The 19,954-nt window shown below is 47.6% G+C and overlaps 1 protein-coding gene across 1 annotated transcript in view; it reads left to right on the top strand.

The window, feature by feature from the left end:
- LOC309558141 (E3 ubiquitin-protein ligase TRIM39-like) overlaps positions 1-19,954 on the top strand; it is a gene marked incomplete at its 5' end in the record, with an annotated part of 91,699 nt that overhangs the window by 54,094 nt on the left and 17,651 nt on the right. The gene's annotated exons all lie outside the window — the stretch shown is intronic.

Raw genomic sequence — 19,954 nt, 5'->3', positions numbered from 1 at the left:
CCTGCTCCCCATTCACACCTGAGACCTTGTAACCCTAATGAGTCACATGACACCAGGGAGGGAAAATGGCTAATTGAGACCAATTGAGTGTGTTACTAGTGCAGTGCTGTGTGTACTGACAGGTACCGCGGCACTCCCCGCACTCCCTTGCTCCCCGTTCACTTCCACGGCAGCACATAATGTTGAACAGCTACCGGCCACTCCGACCAAAGACAGGCCCAGCTAAATCCTACCTCCGGTCCCAGACTTCGCAGGGGCCATTTCTGGTGAGCGTAGCAGGAGCCTTCCCCGTCCCATATGTCCAGCCACTGTCACAATTGGGGAGATGTGCCATGTATCTGCTGGAAAGGGCGGGCGCAGTGGAGGAGTATTACACATGCTGTGGATTTCCTCAGCTAAAAAACAGGCTTCTTGCACGCTGTTTTCAAATCAATCCTCTGACCGCTGCTGTGAATCAGTGCCAGGTGTGTGATCTAGTATGTTAGCAGCTTTTTGAGTTCCCTCCTTAACACCACCACCAGGCACAGGTAGGGAGACTCTCCACTGCGTGCTGTGTAAATAGCTGGTGTGTACCCACAGCTGTGACTTACATCGTCCTCCTGTACTATCTGGAGAAGGACCAGTCCAGAGGGAGGGCGCACTGACAGTGTGGGGTGCAGTGACAGCACGGTGTCTGTGGGATGCAGTGAGGGTGCGGTGTGTCTTTGGGGTGCAGTGACGGTGCGGTGTGTCTGTGGGGTGAGGTGTGTCTGTGGGGTGCAGTGACGGTGCGGTGTGTCTGTGGGGTGCGGTGTGTCTGTGGGGTGCAGTGACGGTTCGGTGTGTCTGTGGAGTGCTCTGGCTTCAGCTGCCCACACCTGAGATGGCAGCACTGGACAAGACATTTTCAAGGTATGTATTTCTTCTTACAGTGAAACAGGGGACAGTTCAGAGGCTATCGTTGCTTAAATGCACTAGCCCTGACTGTCCTAGGGGTATTTTTAGGTTAAAAAAAAATTTCTGCCCGTTGAGATTCCGGGGGGGGGGGGGGGGGGGATTCTCTCCCCCTTGCCCCTACCTGTGGATGCCTATGGCTGCCGCAGATGGGAGGGGGCACCAAAGCTGTGCCACTCACATTTATTGTAAATCAGGAGCAGCGGCACTGTCCTGCACTGTCCGCTGGCCTCTCTGCTGCCTCCAGCACTGGTTGCTAGAATCACCTGCAGCTTAACATCTGGCAACCAGTGACGTGATGTTATGAGGCTGAGGGGAGGACCCAGCATTCAGAGCAGAGGAGGAACTTCTTCCTCCTCCGCCCCTAGTCAGTTTTGGCACCTCCTCCAGCATGGCTCAGAGCCTGAAGGGAGCACATCTGAACAAGTTCAGCAAGAGGTAAGTGTGACCTGCCCTGACCTGCACCAGCACCTGCCCGAGGATCAGTATTATCATCCTTGTATGTGTACTTTGGGAAGTTGCAGCTGGACAGGTCAGCAGGTCAATACCCCCCCCCATGTCAGGAATGTGAGCAGACTGTCACTGGGGGTGATTTACAGATTTCTGAAATTGGGAATCCCCAGTGCTGAGCTGAGTGGAGAAAGCACCCTGCCAGCATCAGCTTTAACCCTTGCTGCGCTAAGAAATAATCAGTGAAGGGGATTGGGCATTGTAAAGGAGAATGGGGGGGGGGGGGATTTTGTGGAGAAGTGGCATAATGTAGAGGGGGATGGGGGCCAATGTGTAATGAACAGTGTTGGTCATGTCACTTAAAAAAAGTAATTAGTTATAGTTACTCGTTACTTCTCCCAAAAAGTAACATCAGTACAAAAGTAACTAATTACCAGGTAAAGTAACTATTGCGTTACTTTAAAAAAATAATCAAATATGTCAAATAACTTGTATGAGTGGTATTTGCTGAGTGGTACTGGCTGGCTGGGTGGTACACTGGTACCTGCGTGGTACACTGCCGGTGTATAGGGTGGGTAGATGTATATAGGGGTCAGTGGGTGTATAGGGTGGGTAGGTAGGTGTATATAGGGGTCAGTGGGTGTATAGGGTGGATAGGTAGGTGTATATAGGGGTCAGTGGGTGTATATGGTGGGTAGGTAGGTGTATATAAGGGTCATTGGGCGTATAGGGTGGGTAGGTAGGTGTATATAGGAGTCAGTGGGTGTATAGGGTGGGTAGGTAGGTGTATATAGGGGTCAGTGGGTGTATAGGGTGGGTAGGTAGGTGTATATAGGGGTCTGTGGGTGTATAGGGTGGATAGGTAGGTGTATATAGGGGTCAGTGGGTGTATAGGGTGGATAGGTAGGTGTATATAGGGGTCAGTGGGTGTATAGGGTGGATAGGTAGGTGTATATAGGGGTCAGTGGGTGTATAGGGTGGGTAGGTAGGTGTATATAGGGTGGGTAGGTGTATATAGGGGTCAGTGGGTGTATAGGGTGGGTGGGTAGGTGTATATAGGGGTCAGTGGGTGTATAGGGTGGGTAGGTAGGTGTGTATAGGGTGAGTAAGGTAGGTGTATAGGGTGAATAGGTAGGTGCATATAGGGGTCAGTGGGTGTATAGGGTGAGTAGGTAGGTGTATAGAAGGGTCAGTGGGTGTATAGCGTGGATAGGTAGGTGTATATAGGGGTCAGTGGGTGTATAGGGTAGATAGGTAGGTGTATATAGGGGTGAGTGGGTGTATAGGGGGGTAGGTAGGTGTATATAGGGGTCAGTGGGTGTATCGGGTGGGCAGGTAGGTGTATATAGGGGACAGTGGGTGTATATGTTGGGTAGGTAGGTGTATATAGGGGTCATTGGGTGTATAGGATGGGTAGGTAGGTGTATATGGGGGTCAGTGGGCGTATAGGGTGGGTAGGTAGGTGTATATAGGGGTCAGTGGGTGTATATGGTGGGTAGGTAGGTGTATATAGGGGTCAGTGGGTGTATAGGGTGGATGGGTAGGTGTATATAGGGGTCAGTGGGTGTATACGGTGGGTAGGTAGGTGTATATAGGGGTCAGTGGGTGTATAGGGTGGGTAGGTAGATGTATATAGGGGTCAGTGGGTGTATAGGGTGGGTAGGTAGGTGTATATAGGGGTCAGTGGTTGTATATCAGGGCCATAGTGCCAGCTACAGTCAGGGCTGGCGCTACCATTAAGGCGAATCAGGCAGTTGCCTAGGGCGCACTGCCACCTAGGACGCACTGCCACCTAGGGCGCAGCCACGGTCCCTGGAGGGGGGAAGCATCCTGTGAAAGTGACAGGCCACCGGGAGAAAAGTGAGGGGCACAGAAATTAGTTCCCGTCCACCGGAAAACCTATCCACCCGCTCCTCTCCCTCCCTCCTCCGATGGCCATTCCGTCCTCTGCTCTCTGTGTGCAGTTCAGGCGACGGCTCGGGAAGCGTGGCTGCGTCCTAGGTCACGGTGGAGAGGATCCGTTCCTCACACTGCTCCATCCGCTCCAGCATGCCTGCCCGGAGCTTCACACACATTCCTTCTCCCCTCCCCCGTGCTCTGTCTGTGAAGGAAAGGTGGGTGAGAAGATTAAGTCCCGTTTCACACTATTGCGATGCGGGAACACTGCGAAAATACAGCGTGTTCGCGCATCGCATCCTCAGAACAGGCAGTTCACACTGCCATATGCGATACGCTGGGGGTGTCAATTCAGGGTTAAGGACACCCCACAGATCAGATCGCATATCGCAGTGCGATCTGACAGTTCACACATGAATCGGATCGCACTGGTGTAAACCACCATGCAATCCGATTCTGCTGCGGACCAAAAAAAGGGTCCTGTGTGAGCTCACTGCGATTGCGGTGCGAATTCAGCCGTACAAACTGTATGGCTGAACTCGCACCGCACAGACATCGCATGTGATTTTAGGAGCAGTGCGCTCCGAATCATATGCGATGTCTGTGATCGCTGTAGTGTGAACCGGCACTAAAAAGAAGCAGCCGACAGCCACAGTGAAATACTGCTGAATGAGCCAGAGAGCCCCCGGGATCATTCCAAGTGAGTGATCACTGTCACTGACCAGACCTCCAGACCTTACTCTTCCCCTCTCTCCTTGCCCCCCCCCCCTTCTCTCTCCCTGACTCATCTCTTTCCCTGACCCCTCTCTCTCCCTGACCCCTCTCTCTCCCTGATCCTTCTCTCTCCCTGACCCTTCTCTCTCCCTGACCCTTCTCTCTCCCTGACCCCTCTCTCTTCCTGACCCCTCTCTCTTCCTGACCCTTCTCTCTCCCTGACCCTTCTCTCTCCCTGACCCCTCTCTCTTCCTGACCCCTCTCTCTTCCTGACCCCTCTCTCTTCCTGACCCCTCTCTCTCCCTGACCCCTCTCTCTCCCTGACCCTTCTCTCTCTCTGACCTCTCTCTCTCTCCCTGACCCTTCTCTCTCCCTGACTCATCTCTTTCCCTGACTCATCTCTCTCTCCCTGACCCCTCTCTCTCCCTGACCCCTCTCTCTCCCTGATCCCCTCTCTCTCCCTGACCCCTCTCTCTCCCTGACCCTTCTCTCTCCCTGACCCATCTCTCTCCCTTACCCTTCTCTCTCCCTTACCCTTCTCTCTCCCTGACCCATCTCTCTCCCTGACCCATCTCTCTCCCTGACCCCTCTCTCTCCCTGACCCCTCTCTTTCTCCCTGACCCCTCTCTTTCTCCCTGACCCCTCTCTCTCCCTGACCCCTCTCTCTCCCTGACCCCTCTCTTTCTCCCTGACCCTTCTCCCTCCCTGACCCCTCTCTCCCTGACCCCTCTCTCTCCCTGACCCTTCTCTCTCCCTGATCCCCTCTCTCTCCCTGACCCCTCTCTCTCCCTGACCCCTCTCTCTCCCTGACCCATCTCTCTCCTTGACCCATCTCTCTCCCTGACCCCCCTTTCTCCCTGACCCCTCTCTTTCTCCCTGACCCCTCTCTTTCTCCCTGACCCCTCTCTCTCCCTGACCCCTCTCTTTCTCCCTGACCCTTCTCCCTCCCTGACCCCTCTCTCTCCCTGACCCCTCTCTCTCCCTGATCCCCTCTCTCTCCCTGACCCCTCTCTCTCCCTGACCCTTCTCTCTCCCTGACCCATCTCTCTCCCTGACCCATCTCTCTCCCTGACCCCTCTCTCTCCCTGACCCCCCTTTCTCCCTGACCCCTCTCTTTCTCCCTGACCCCTCTCTTTCTCCCTGACCCCTCTCTCTCCCTGACCCCTCTCTCTCCCTGACCCATCTCTCTCCCTGACCCATCTCTCTCCCTGACCCTTCTCTCTCCCTGACCCCTTCTCGAAATCCATGTCCTTTTTTTCCCCACAAATAGAGTTTTCTTTTGGTGGTATTTGATCACCTGTGCGATTTTTATTTTTTGCGCTTTAAACAAAAAAAGAGCGACAGTTTAGAAAAAAAATTTTTTCACTTTCTGCTTTATAACATTCCCAAAAAAAAAAAAAGTAAAAATCAAAATTTTTTAAACATTTTAGGCCAATTTGTATTCTGCTACATATTTTTGGTAAAAAAAATTGCAATAAGCGTATTTTTATTGGTTTGCGCAAAAGTTATTGCGTTTACTAGCTACGGGAAAGATTTATATAATTTTTATTGTTTTTTTTTTTTTACTAGTAATGGCGGCGATCTGCGTTTTTTTTTTTTTTTTTTGCAGAACTGTGACATTGCGGCGGACAGATCGGACCCCAACTGACATCTTTGACACTTTTGGGGGACCAGTGACATTACTACAGTAATCAGTGCAAAAAATATGCACTGTTACTGTAATAATGACACTGGCAGGGAAGGGGTTAACCCAGGGGCGATCAAAGGGTTAAATATGAGCCTAGGGGGTGCTTTCTAACTGTGGGGGGCGTGGCTTGTGAAATGATCACAGAGACCTGTGTTCCTATATAGAAGGCGCTCTGTGATCATTCCAGGGTGAAGAATGGTCGGCTGTGTTTACAACAGCAGACCGTCCTCTCTCAGCGGGGAGAAATCGCGGGTGCCCGTCGGCATTCGTGGCTGCCTGTCCAGTAGATCGGCCTAGTGGGGGGGCGGGATCGCGCCAACGGCACCATGCGCGCAACCGACATAGAGCTACGTCTTTTCCGGGCAGCCGACCCAGCCTGCCGCAGTAAAACTGTGGCGGGCGGTCGGCAAGTGGTTAAGGCAAAGCAAAATATTTATTGTACTGCAGCCTACTAGTTCTTAGATGGGCGGCTGCATTAGTTTTCTTTTTTTGCTTTTAGGTTTTCTCGTTTTTATTTTTACCTACTGATCCTGCTAGTAAGTCAATTGTTTTTTAAAAGAACAAGCCGTCTTGCAGATGTAGCAGTTACAGGGTTGAATTAAACCATTTAACCACTTAACGACCAGCCACGTAGACCTACGCCTGCTGACTTTAGGTGGTTGTACCGGGGTGATGACTCTAGCTAGAGGCATCACCCCCCTGATACCGTTTTTTAGAGACGGCGGTCGGCTTTCCGGCGGAACAATGCAGCTCAGGAGCCGCTCAATCCCTACCCCAGTGAATGGGAGGGGACGCCCCCCCCCTTCCTGGTGCCTTCCGCGGCTCTGTCTGGGTCTTCCGTCCCATCGGGAGACACGAGCAACCAGCCAGTGCTTCCGCCGGCTGGATGGAGTTCAGTTTAAAGCCGGATTCGGCTTCGATCGGGTCTCCGATGACGTAACCCGGAGGCGGCGTCCATGATGTCACATCCGGGTTACTCGGCTGCTAAAGGCGCCGGATTTAAAAAGTGAATGTATTAAAAAATGCAGTTTTCAGCATTTTGAATACATGGAAGTGCAGTGGAGGGGTTTGGTGTCTTTTAGACCCCCGATCCCTCCATAAAGAGTACCTGTCACTGCCTAGTACTGTCACAAGTTGATGTTTACATTGCTTGTGACAGCAATAAAAGTAATCATATTTTTTTTTTTAAACCTGTGCTAAAATTAAAAAAAAAAATCAATAAATAGGGAAAAAAAAAAAAATTTAGCTACCCCCGTCGCCGTGAGCTCGCGCACGAAAGGAACCGTAAATGGAAGTCCTGCTGCAAATGAAATCGCTGTTAAACCACACATGTGAGGTATCGCCGCGATCGCCAGAGCGAGAGCAATAATTTTAAAAAAGAGCTACACTCTAACTCTAAACTGGTAAAAAAAAATTTAAAGCATCGCCTATGGAGATTTCTATTGACCGTAGTTTGTCGCCATTCCGCGGGTGTGCGCAATTTTAAACCGTAACATGTTGGGTATCTATTTACTCGGCGTGACATCATCTTTCACAATATACAAAAAAATGGGCTAACTTTACTGCTTAGTTTTTTTAAATGCAGTGAAATGTGATTTTTCTAAATTTTCCCCAGAAAAAATGGTGTTTGAAAGACCGCTGCGCAAAAACCGCGTGACAAAAAATATTGCAATGACCGCCATTTTATTCTCTGCTAAAAAAATATATATATATATAATGTTTGGGGGTTCTAAGTAGTTTCCTATCAAATAATACTGATTTTAACTTGTGAACAAAATGTGTCAAAAATGGACTTGGGGGCTAAAGTGGTCGACACTGACAAAGAGGGTGGAGTCAGGGGCGGAGTTTTGCCTTGGGTGTCAAAAATCTTTGCACAGGCCCTGGCTACAGTGTGCACTGTGCAGTGTCTGCTCCTGCCTCATGGTCACTGCATGGCTGCTTCACAGTTCTCCCTCCCCCCACCACTGTGTGTCAGTCTGGTGTGCTTCAGACAGGACATGCTCTGACTGGCTGCAGAAGGGACATGGAGGTGGAGCCTTTATCTTGCCATTGTCCTGATTGGCTGCAAGAGGGACATGGAGGTGGGGACAGGAGGTCCATGTTACCGACTTCTATGTTGATCTGTGCAAGGAACAGCATTGCATGCAGCACAGTAAGTTGTTTTCTGTGTGTGCCAGGGACTATAGGAGGGGGGAGGGGGGAGGATTGTTGGGGGATATTGAGATCAGGATTCAATATTGTGAGGGGATAATTTACAGGTGGCTTTAACCACTTAAGCCCCGGAAGATTTTCCCCCTTCCTGACCAGGCCCTATTTTGCGATTCGGCATTCTGCGTGACTTTAACGGACAATTGCGCGGTCGTGCGACGCTCTACCCAAACGAAATTGACGTCCTTTTTTTTCCCCCACAAACAGAAATTTCTTTTGGTGGTATTTGATCACCTGTGCAATTTTTTTTTTTCTTTTTTGTGCTATAAACAAAAACAAAAAAGTGACAATTTTGAAAAAATTTTATTTTTCACATTCTTTTATATGAAATTCTCAAAAAAAAAAAAATGTAAAAATCAAAATTTTTTAACATTTTAGGCCAATTTGTTTTCTGCTACATATTTTTGGTAAAAAAAAAAAATCGCAATAAGCGTATTTTGATTGGTTTGCGCTAAAGTTATTGCGTTTACTAACTACGGGAAAGATTTGTCATTTTTATTGTTTTTTTTTTTTTTACTAGTAATGGCGGCGATCTGCGATTTTTAGCGGGACTGCGACATTGCGGCGGACAGATCGGACCCCTAGCTGACATTTTTGAAAATTTTGGGGGGACCAGTGACATTACTACAGTAATCTAAAAATATGCATTGTTACTGTACTAATGACACTGGCAGGGAAGGGGTTAACAGTGTGGGTGATCAAGGGGTTCAATGTGCCCCTAGAGGCGTGTTTGTAACTGTGGGGGGCGTGGCTTGTGAAGTCATCACAGAGACATGCGATCCTATATAGCAGGATCCCATGGTCTCTGTGATCATCTCAGGGAGAATGACAGACGGCTCCGATGGCTGCCGGCCACTCACGATCTCCCCCTGCTGACAAAGAAGGACGGACGGCTGATGTAAACACAGCCGTCTGTCCTTCTCCCTGAGATGATCACAGAGACCATGTAATTCTGCTATATAGGATCACATGTCTCTATGGTCATCTCACAAACCCAACACCCCCACAGTTAGAATCACTCCCCTAGGCTTACATTTAACCCCTTGATCACCCATAGTATTAACCCCTTTCCTGCCAGTGTCATTATTACAGTAACTGCATATTTTTAGCACTGATTACTGTAGTAATGTCACTGGTCCCCCCAAAAGTGTCAAAAATGTCAGTTAGGGGTCCGATCTGTCCGCCGCAATGTCGCAGTCCCGAAAAAAAATCGCAGATCGCCGCCATTACTAGTAAAAAAAAATTTTTACATAAATCTTTCCCGTAGTTAGTAGACGTGGTAACTTTTGCGCAAACCAATCAAAATACGCTTATTGCTATTTTTTTTTATTTTTACCAAAAATATGTAGCAGAAAAAAAATTGGCCTAAAATGTTAAAAAAATTTTAAATTTTTTTCGTCGGGAATGTTATATAGCAGAATGTGAAAAATATTGTTTTTTTTTTTTCAAAATTGATGCATTTTTTTGTTTATAGAGCAAAAAATAAAAAATCGCACAGGTGATCAAATACCACCAAAAGAAAGCTCTATTTGTGGGGAAAAAAGGACCTAAATTTAGTTTGGGTACAGAGTCGCACGACCGCGCAATTGTCCGTTAAAGTAACGCAGTGTCGAATCACGAAATATGGCCTGGTCATTAAGGGGGCAAATCCTTACGGGGCTAAGTGGTTAAGACAGATGGCGGTGCTGATCGCCCTCTGAGGCGCTTTCACACTAGCAGTGCTCTCTGAAAAGTGATCTGTTTATGAGAGCATTTAACAGGCTGTGAGGAAGCACCGTATTGTCTTCTCATTGCCTGATTTAACCCCACAATAGCACAGTTGCAGAGTGGCCCTATTCACCTGAAAGCAAAGCAAACCTTTGAGGCTGCGATATGTATACACACCCAGCCGCTGCCTCTGCAGCTAAAGGGGGAGTGGTTGGGGGGTGGTAAAAGTGCAGCTCAGCTACAGGGTTTCACTTCCCCCTCAATTACCGATATACCCTTCACACTCCTGTCCCGTACATACTGCCCACCATAATATCCTCCAAACTTCTCTCCTGTACATACTGCCCACTGTCATACCCTCCACACTCCTCTCCTGTACATACTGCTCACTGTCATACCCTCCACACTCCTCTCCTGTACATAGTGCTCACTGTCATACCCTCCACACTCCTCTCCTGTACATAGTGCTCACTGTCATACCCTCCACACTCCTCTCCTGTACATAGTGCCCACTGTCATACCCTCCATACTCCTCTCCTGTACATAGTGCTCACTGTCATAGCATCCACACTCCTCTCCTTTACATACTGCCCGCTGTCATACCCCCCACACTCCTCTCCTGTACATAGTGCCCACTGTCATACCCCCCACACTCCTCTCCTGTACATACTGCCCACTGTCATACCCCCCACACTCCTCTCCTGTACATAGTGCTCACTGTCATACCCTCCACACTCCTCGCCTGTACATAGTGCTCACTGTCCTACCCCCCACACTCCTCTCCTGTACATACTGCCCACTGTCATACCCCCCCCCCACACTCCTCTCCTGTACATAGTGCTCACTGTCATACCCTCCACACTCCTCTCCTGTACATAGTGCTCACTGTCATACCCTCCACACTCCTCTCCTGTACATATTACTCACTGTCATATCTCCACACTCCTCTCCTGTACATACTGCCCACTGTCATACCCCCACACTCCTCTCCTGTACATAGTGCCCACTGTCATACCCCCCACACTCCTCTCCTGTACATACTGCCCATTGTCATACCCTCCACACTTCTCTCCTGTACATACTGCCCACTGTCATACCCCCCACACTCCTCTCCTGTACATAGTGATCACTGTCATACCCTCCACACTCATCGTCTGTACATAGTGCTCACTGTCATACCCCCCACACTCCTCTCCTGTACATATTACTCACTGTCATATCTCCACACTCCTCTCCTGTACATACTGCCCATTGTCATACCCTCCACACTCCTCTCCTGTACATAGTGCTCACTGTCATACCCCCCACACTCCTCTCCTGTACATATTACTCACTGTCATATCTCCACACTCCTCTCCTGTACATACTGCCCACTGTCATACCCTCCACACTCTTCTCCTGTACATACTGCCCACTGTCATACCCTCCACACTTCTCTCCTGTACATACTGCCCACTGTCATACCCTCCACACTTCTCTCCTGTACATACTGCCCACTGTCATACCCTCCACACTCCTCTCCTGTACATAGTGCTCACTGTCATACCCTCCACACTCCTCTCCTGTACATAGTGCTCACTGTCATACCCTCCACACTCATCGTCTGTACATAGTGCTCACTGTCAAACCCTCCACACTCCTCTCCTGTACATACTGCCCACTGTCATACCCTCCACACTCCTTCTGTACATACTGCTCACTGTCATACCCTCCACACTCCTCTCCTGTACATACTGCTCACTGTCATACCCTCCACACTCCTCTCCTGTACATACTGCTTACTGTCATACCCTCCACACTCATCTTCTGTACGTAGTGCTCACTGTCATACCCCCCCCCCCCCCCCACGCTCCTCTCCTGTACATACTGCCCACTGTCATACCCTCCACACTCCTCACAGAGACCATGCAATCCTGCTATATAGGATCGCATGTCTCTATGGTCATCTCACAAGCCCAACCCCCCACAGTTACAATCACTCCCCTAGGCTTACATTTAATCCCTTGATCACCCATAGTATTAACCCCTTCCCTGCCAGTGTCATTATTACAGTATTTGCATATTTTTAGCACTGATTACTGTAGTAATGTCACTGGTAACCCCCCCCCCCCCCCCCAAAAAAAAAAATGTCAGTCAGAGGTCCGATCTGTCTGCCGCAATGTCGCAGTCCCACAAAAAATCACAGATTGCTGCCATTGGTTCTCTGTGGAGAGAGGAGAACCTATATACCAAAACAAAAAATAGAAAATAAATAAATAATCCGGGAGGTCTACACACAAAAGAGAGGTCCTGTCCCTGAAATAACAGTGGGGGGGGGGGGAGGGGTATAATTTGTAAGAAAACCTAAAAATAAAAGGAAAAGATGGACACACCCTAAGGTACCTCTTAAAACGTTTATTTATTAGCCAATATGGCAAATATAACAATTCACAGCCTCAGAATCCAAAGACCCTCAAAAAACCCTCCCCTATAATCTATTCCACTTAAATAAAATGCCCCTAACTAACTAAATATAGCCCTGGGTGGCATCCCACACCTATAAAATCACTACCATGGGAGCTGGTGATAGACTACCCTCAGTGCCCCCTCCTTCCTACTAACAAAGGCTGCACGAATAAACCCACAGTATAAGAAGCTTATATAGATCTGTCAGTACCCTAAAGATGCCAGCACCCCACCTTAAAACCACAATGGGTGAATGAGGTGCTGGGTTTCTACAAGGTAAGGACTGAATTGGTTGAATAAAGCATAGGAATGATCCAGTGTGGAGCTGAATATAAAAATTGGAGAGCAAAATTAGGTCCCACAGACCCTAGTTGGCAAAAAAATGATATATACAGCATGGTGCTATACAGTCCCTAACTGATGTGCAGTCACCAACTTCTTATTGAGTGGTAAGTGGTAATGTGTTCCCAATAGAAGTGCTAGTTATCCAAGTAGAGACAGAAATCAAGCACACTTGATAGCATGCTATCACAGCTTGTAACAATCAGCGCAGCATGGACCAACACGCGTCGAAAATTGGCAGGGAATTTTCGGCCAACGTTCGATCTGCCGATTGTCGGCTTGTTAGTATGATGCTTCCGATAACCAACTCCGACTTTTCGGCCGAAAAAAATCTGGTGTGCAGACTATAAAATTTTTGTTGGCAGTCAACACAACGGCCGATTTTCGTGCAGTCAGTACAGATTTCGACAGGGAAAAATCTTATGAGCAAGTCTGGGCATGCTCAGAGAAGAAAAAACACAAAGAAAACAAACCAACACATGACATCACTTCTGAAGTAGAATTTTGTTGGCCAAGAAAATTCGTGTGCAGTCTAGGCACATTCCAACCAACAAAACAGAACTTGGACAAAAGTCGGACGATCGGTCGGCCGATAATCGTTGCGTGTGTACGAGGCATTAGTCTTTGATGAATGAAATATGTAACTGAATAGACTCACATAGGTGTGTGTGGTCCGGCCAGTAGCACTGGAGTGGTCCTTGATATTGGATAATCCTGACCCCCTCTCTCAGCTTGCAACCGATTTAACCATGCACACAACCACCTTGGGTCTGTAAGGACAGCACTACTCATGATCCTCGGTCCGGCTAGATGGTTCTCCATTGCGCTGTAATCAAATGCTTGTCTCTTATGAAGATATGCTGTGGAAAGTTGGTTCTCCTTGCAATGTCCATCTGAACGGTCATACAATGTGTTGGTGGTGGTGATAGTATCAGCTCCCGCTGTATGTTGATCAGTCTCAGATATTCCAGGCTGGTAAATACAGTGGGTGTACCGAAGTATGATTTGTGCGGCAAGTCAGGTAGGACGGGGCTCATCCCTAAAATGTCTGTGTCTACATGTTTCGTTCCACCCAACGGAACTTCGTTAGGACATATGAGATACAGTATGAGTTGTCTACTGATTAAATAGGGCTCCCATCCCCTCTCATCAGCAGATGACCCCAAAAATAAAAAGGTCTAAAATCAACTCATTAATGGCATGAGTATACATGTTGGTCAAATTGGGAGACTTGTCAGGATCGAAAGAAAGATGAATTCAGCAATGTACAGAGACATCCTTGATGAAAACCTGCTCCAGAGCGCTTTGGACCTCAGACTGGGGTGAAGGCTCATCTTCCAACAGGACAACGACCCTAAGCACACAGCCAAGCTATGGGACAACTCTGTAAATGTCCTTGAGTGGCCCAGCCAGAGTCCAGACTTGAACATCTCTGGAGGAGATCTGAAAATGGCTGTGCACCGAAGGCTCCACATCCAACCTGATGGCGCTTGGGAGGCTCTGCAAAGAAGAATGGGAGAAACTGCCCACAACATTATATAAATATATATTTTTTTTAGCAGAAACCCTAGAGAATAAAATGGAGATTGTTGCAATATTTTTTAAGCACACTGTATTTGCGCAGCTGTCTTTGCGCAGCAGTCTTACGAATGCATTTTTAAAAAAAAAAAAATATACTTTTTTTAATTAAAAAAAAATAGAAAAAAAGTAAAGTTAGCCCAATTTTTTCCTATATTGTGAAAGATAATGTTACGCCGAGTAAACAGATACCCAACATGTCGCGCTTCAAAACTGCGCACACTCGTGGAATGGCGACAAACATTGGTACTTATAAATCCCCATAGGCGACACTTTAAAAATTTCTACAGGTTACCAGTTTAGAGTTACAGAGGAGGTCCAGGGCTCAAATTATTGCTCTCGCTCTAACGATCGCGACAATACCTCACATGTGTGGTTTGAACACCGTTTACATATGTGGGCGCGACTTGTGTATGCGTTCGCTTCTGCGCGCGAGCTAAAGGGGACGGGGCTCTTTAATTTTTTTTGTTAAAATTTATTTTATATATATATATTTTTTTTTTTTAGACTGTTTTTTAAAAAAAAATGTTTTTGATCACTTTTATTCCTATTACAAGGAATGTAAACATGCCTTGTAATATAAATAAGCAGGACAGGGCCTCTTTAATGTGAGATCTGGGGTCAAAAAGACCTCACATCTACACTAAAAAATAAAAAACATCCTGCCCTCACTTGACTTCCTGCCTGAGAGGAGAGTGGACCAGATCATTTTCCCCACTACCGGCAGCTCTGGTAAGCGGGGGAAAATGATCAGGGGGGGGGGGCACCTCTCCCGCCGCCCATAAGGGTCATCCTGTGGCAAATCCGCCACTGGGACCACCCTTATGTTTAGAAGGACCGCCCGCTGTTAAAAAAAATATCGGGGTTATACTGCCATTCTGAAAAAAGAAAATATATATTTTTCACACTCTGCTATATAACATTCACAAAAAAAAATGTAAAAATCAAAATGTTTTAACATTTTAGCCCAATTTGTTTTCTGCTACATATTTTTGGTAAAAAAAATCGCAATAAGCCTATTTTGATTAGTTTGCACAAAAGTTAGCGTAACTACGGGAAAGATTTATGTCACTTTTATTGTTGTTTTTTTTTACTAGTAAGGGCGGCGATCTGCGTTTTTTTTTTTTTTTTTGCGGGACTGCGACATTGCGGCGGACAGATCGGACCCCTGACTGACATTTTTGACACTTTTGGTGGGGACCAGTAACATTACTACAGTAATCAGTGCTAAAAATATGCTCTGTTACAGTAATAATGCCATTGGCAGGGAAGGGGTTAACACAGTAAGTGATCAAGGGGTTAAATGTGCACCTAGGGGCCTGCTTCTAACTGTATAGGGCCGGCTTTGTGAAATGATCATAGAGACCTGTGATCCTATATAGAAGGATCACAGGCGCTCTGTGATCGTTCCAGAGAGAAGAACGGTCGGCTGTGTTTACAACAGCCGACCGTCCTTCTCTCTCAGCGGGGAACGATCGTCTGTGTCAGGTGGCAATCGGAGAAGCCTGCCCTGTGCATCGGAGTCCCCGCTGACAAGTGGGGGCAGGAGAGCACCGCCAGCGGCGCCCACTCACCCCCTAGCTGCAGGAGCACGACCGATGTCGGTTCGCGCAGGAGGGGCTGCCTGCCGCAGTATAACTGCGGCGGGCGGTCCAGAAGTGGTTAAACAAAAATAGAAAAAGAACACTGCTCTTGAGTCAAAAAAATAAAGATAAGCAGCCGACACTAGAAGTCAAAATACAACAACTCCAATCTAGATCTCATATACAGAAGTGCAGTGCTGAGAGATAATAGTCAAAATACATAAGAATGTTAGATGCAAGGTGTAATAATGAAGCAGATCTTACAGAATGACCTGGACAAAATAACAGAGTGGGCAACAACATGGCAAATGAGGTTTAATGTGGAGAAGTGTAAAGTTTTGCACTTGGGGACTAAAAACATAAAAGCACAATACACGTTAGGGGGGGAACCAAAAATGGAGAAAGATCTGGTAGAGGATAGACTAAGCAATAGCATGCAATGTCAAGCGGCAGCTGCCAAAGCCGGCAGGATATTAGCATGCAAGGAAGGGATGTATTCCAGAGATAAAACTATAGTCCTACCACTTTATAAAACTCTGGTCCGACCGCATCTGGAGTATTCTGTCCAGTTCTGGTCGCCAGTCCTCAGGAGGGATGTGTTGGAGCTGGAGAGAGTCCAGAGAAGCTCAACTAAACTAATTAGGGGATTGGAGGACCTTAATTATGAAGAGCGTCTGCAATCGCTTAATTTATTCTCCCTGAAGAAGAGACGCCTGAGAGGGGACATGATTGCAATTTATAAATACCTCAATGGTGATCTCCGCATAGAAAAAAAGCTATTCAGTCGCAAGGATTGCATGAGGACTAGAGGACATACAATGCGATTAGAGGAGAAGCGTTTTAACCTCAGGCAACGCAGGGGGTTCTTTACTGTTAGGGCTACAAGAGTGTTTAACTCTCTACCACAAGAGGTAGTTTCTGCGGGAAGTATGGCTACTTTCAAAGGACTCTTGGACGTACGTCTCAAGGATCAGAACATTAAGAAGTATAAGAGATGATTACGGCCACGCGCGCCTACACAGGTTGAACTGGATGGACTATTGTCTTTATTCAACCTCAACTACTTCTACTATATACCCAATGTCTCCACTCATACTCGTCCAGCAAAAATGATATGTAAAAAACAAACAGGCACTTCCATAGTGTAATATGTATTAACCCGTTTAATAGGAATAAAAAAAGCTTGCACTTACAAAGCATCCAAGATAAACTGCGCTCATGAGATCTCAGCCTATCCCAAGATGACATTATTTGTGACGAAACACGTAGGGTGGGGCCTACGACGGTGACGTCATCAGATGAACGCATCTCTGATGAGAGAGTCCGGAGGGAGACCTGGTGGGACGCCGCTATTACTTTTATACTCTGATTATGAGCGCAGTTTATCTGGATGCTTTGTAAGTGCAATCTTCTTTTTTATTCCTATTAAACGGGTTTATACGTATTACACTATGGAAGTGCCTGTTTGTTTTTTACATATAATTTTTGCTGGACGAGCATGAGTGGAGACATCGGGTTTATGGTTTGAGGGAGACCATACCTTTCCTCACGCCCATCTTAACCACCTGTAATCCAGTGGTCAAGTATATCTGGTAAGCAGTTTGCTTTTACATTGCGGGTGTGGAGTTGGACTATCCCTCTTCAATTGCTAATTTTTTACTCTAGATAAGGATTCATTTTACTTCCCCTCTTTGTTTGGACATTCATTCATTCATTACACCTTGCATCTGACATTCTTATGTGGTTTGACTATTATTATTGTATATGTACCATGTACTTGTATGAAAAAGTCTCCTGTTCTCTTTGTATTGCTTCCTTTGTGTGAAATCCCTGGTGTTCCTGCTAATTCTTCTGCTTTCCTATTAAAAACTGACCACACTGGGCCGAAGAGCACCACATGGTCAGTTCTGTAGCTGTGCTGGGAACTCAGCCCACTCTCATCCAATGATCAGACTTGTCCTGACATGTGACCCGCCACCACAAAGCCTTTCACTGGGAAGAGCAGTGTGCTGCTGCTTCTCCTCCCACGGCTCTTATGCAGCTGGGAACAGAGGGTATGTGATCAATTATAAAAATGGGAAAAATGTTTTTGTAATGTTTATTATATCTATACACAAATGTTTTGCCTTTCATTTCTATTTTAAAGTGAATGGGTTGTTTTACAAGGTGACCGTTTACAGTCACTTTAAGAGCCGGTTCACACTAGCGCGACTTGTCAGCCTGACAAGTCGCGCTCCCTCGCGGTCCATTGACCGCTACAGGACCCCTTCTAATAGGAGCGACACAAGTCGCTCTGACTTAGAAAAAGGGTCCTGTACTATTTCTGGGCGGCCTCAGAGCGACTTGCATAGACTTCCATTATGTGAAGTCCCTGCAAGTCGCTCCAAAGTCGTGGTGCAATGTAATGCACAAGTCGCCCCCGAAGTAGTAAGGAGTCGTGTCGCCTCAGTGTGAACCGGCTCTAAAGCTTTGTGAATTGAGTCATTTTCCTTGCATGGGGAGGGATACACTATAAAATACATACAATACATTCTATCTAGTTTGCATCCAGAACACACAGAGAACAGATCTCATACATTATTTGGTTTATATTTCATATGACAGCCTGAAAAATTTCTAAAACTATATTTCTCTTACGTCCTCCGACAGTCGCCGCCTCCTCTAAGTCATCACTATTGAGTATTGACTTCCGCTCCGCAGGAGTAGCTAGGCATAAGACTTAGTAAAAAAGAACAAAGGCATTTGCATATACACACCCATGGGGGCTGTCCCACTAGGTCAATACCCCCTGCAGTGACCACGCCCAACTCAGTTTTTTTCTGCCTAGCGTCAGCAGTAGTTAGGCTTCCCTGTGCTGGGGCTACAGTCTCAGCCTATCTAATCTTTTTTATTTGATTTTCTTTTAAAAATGTCAGTTTTTTCTTACTTTACTAGCTGTTTAGTTTGTCAGCTTTAATTTTTAGTCGACTCTTCGGAAGAAGATGGATTCATGCGGTGCTGGGATTCGGACTGACCGCCCTGGTTCTCCAGGGCAGAGGGTCAGATGGACCCCCAGCCTGCCATCGAGCGTTCAGCCGTGGTTCGTCCTGGCATTATGAACGACCCATCCCCTCTCGCTGCAGGGATGCAGCCATGAGGTGGCTACCTCACTGGACACATCTGCGATGCTGCAGTGTAATGTCCCTGGGTAACGGCATTCCCTGTCAGATGAGGACATCGGCTTTCCGTTCTGTGAGGCTCCCCACGCCATCTGGTACAGGTAAGTACTTCTGTCTGGGGTGGCAGTCCTGTGTTGCTGTGTGTCCCCATGTCTGTGCCTGTGTGACCCCCTGATGCGATCCCTGCGGGTATCACTTGTACATGCGCTGCGGTGCTGTGTGTTTTTGAGGGTCCCTTTCCCTGTGTCACTTCGGTGTTTGTGGGGGTGCAGACTGTGTGTGTGGCGGCCGCAGCGAGGTAAAACCGCACGGTCCGCCATTTTAGGTATGGGCAAGCATGTCTGGCTTCACTATGGGCAATACTACATGCTGTTGATGGCGCCATCCGACGCCATCTTGCGGTGGCAGAACGATCGTTCCGACCGCATGTTCGGCGACCATTTTGCCGGAGCCTTCCATTCAGTCCTATGGAGCAGCCATTTTCCCTGAGTCATGCAGCTTATGGTTCAGCCTCCTCTGACAGCACTTCCTTTTCCTCTGAAGCAGCGACATCGATGGTAACACTCTGCGGGGCTCTGCAGGCTATCTCATTACTTTCTGTATTGTCATTTCTGGCTCAGTTTTTTCTTCTCCTGTTTGGGGGTCTTTTGTCACTGTATCTGTAGCGGTGGGCTGCGCACTCCGCAGCGATCTTAAAGGGGCAGTACCAAATATATTGCACTGTTGTTCAGCTTGGGCAATGGATTCTCAGGACAGCAAATTCCCCCCAGCTCTGGTGGAGGACCCCAGTTCTCCTGTGGCCCCTCTGAGACCTGATTTGGCCGCTGTAGTGGCGACCTTGGTGTCCAATATGGAGGTGCTGATGGCTGAACGTGCTGCTAGGAAGAGGCCCAGATTGTCTCTCTCCTCTGATTCAGATGGTGCTATGGCTGCTGCGGCCAGCGTGCCCTTTTCAGGGTCTCGCTCATCCTTAGACCCGCTGGGGTCTGAGGGGGAGGCGGAGGTGGAGGGGGTTGATACTTCCTCCCCGGGGTCGCCTGAAGAGCGCGCGACCATGGATGAATTGATAGTTTCTGTTAAGGAAACACTGCATTTGGAGGATGAGCCCAGTCCTCCGGGCATTGTGTCCTCCTTTGGGACACACAGGACCCGCAAGTCGGCGCAGGTTTTTCCCTGCCCCGCTGAGTTTCATTACACTGTTAATGAAATGTGGCGCACTTTAAAACGTCCCTTCCTGGTACCTAGTTGGTCCA

The sequence above is a fragment of the Pelophylax lessonae genome, assembly GCF_965119305.1.
Source record: "Pelophylax lessonae genome assembly, chromosome: 6".
Classification (NCBI taxonomy): Eukaryota; Metazoa; Chordata; class Amphibia; order Anura; family Ranidae; genus Pelophylax; species Pelophylax lessonae.
This window is presented reverse-complemented; position numbering and strand designations above follow the sequence as displayed.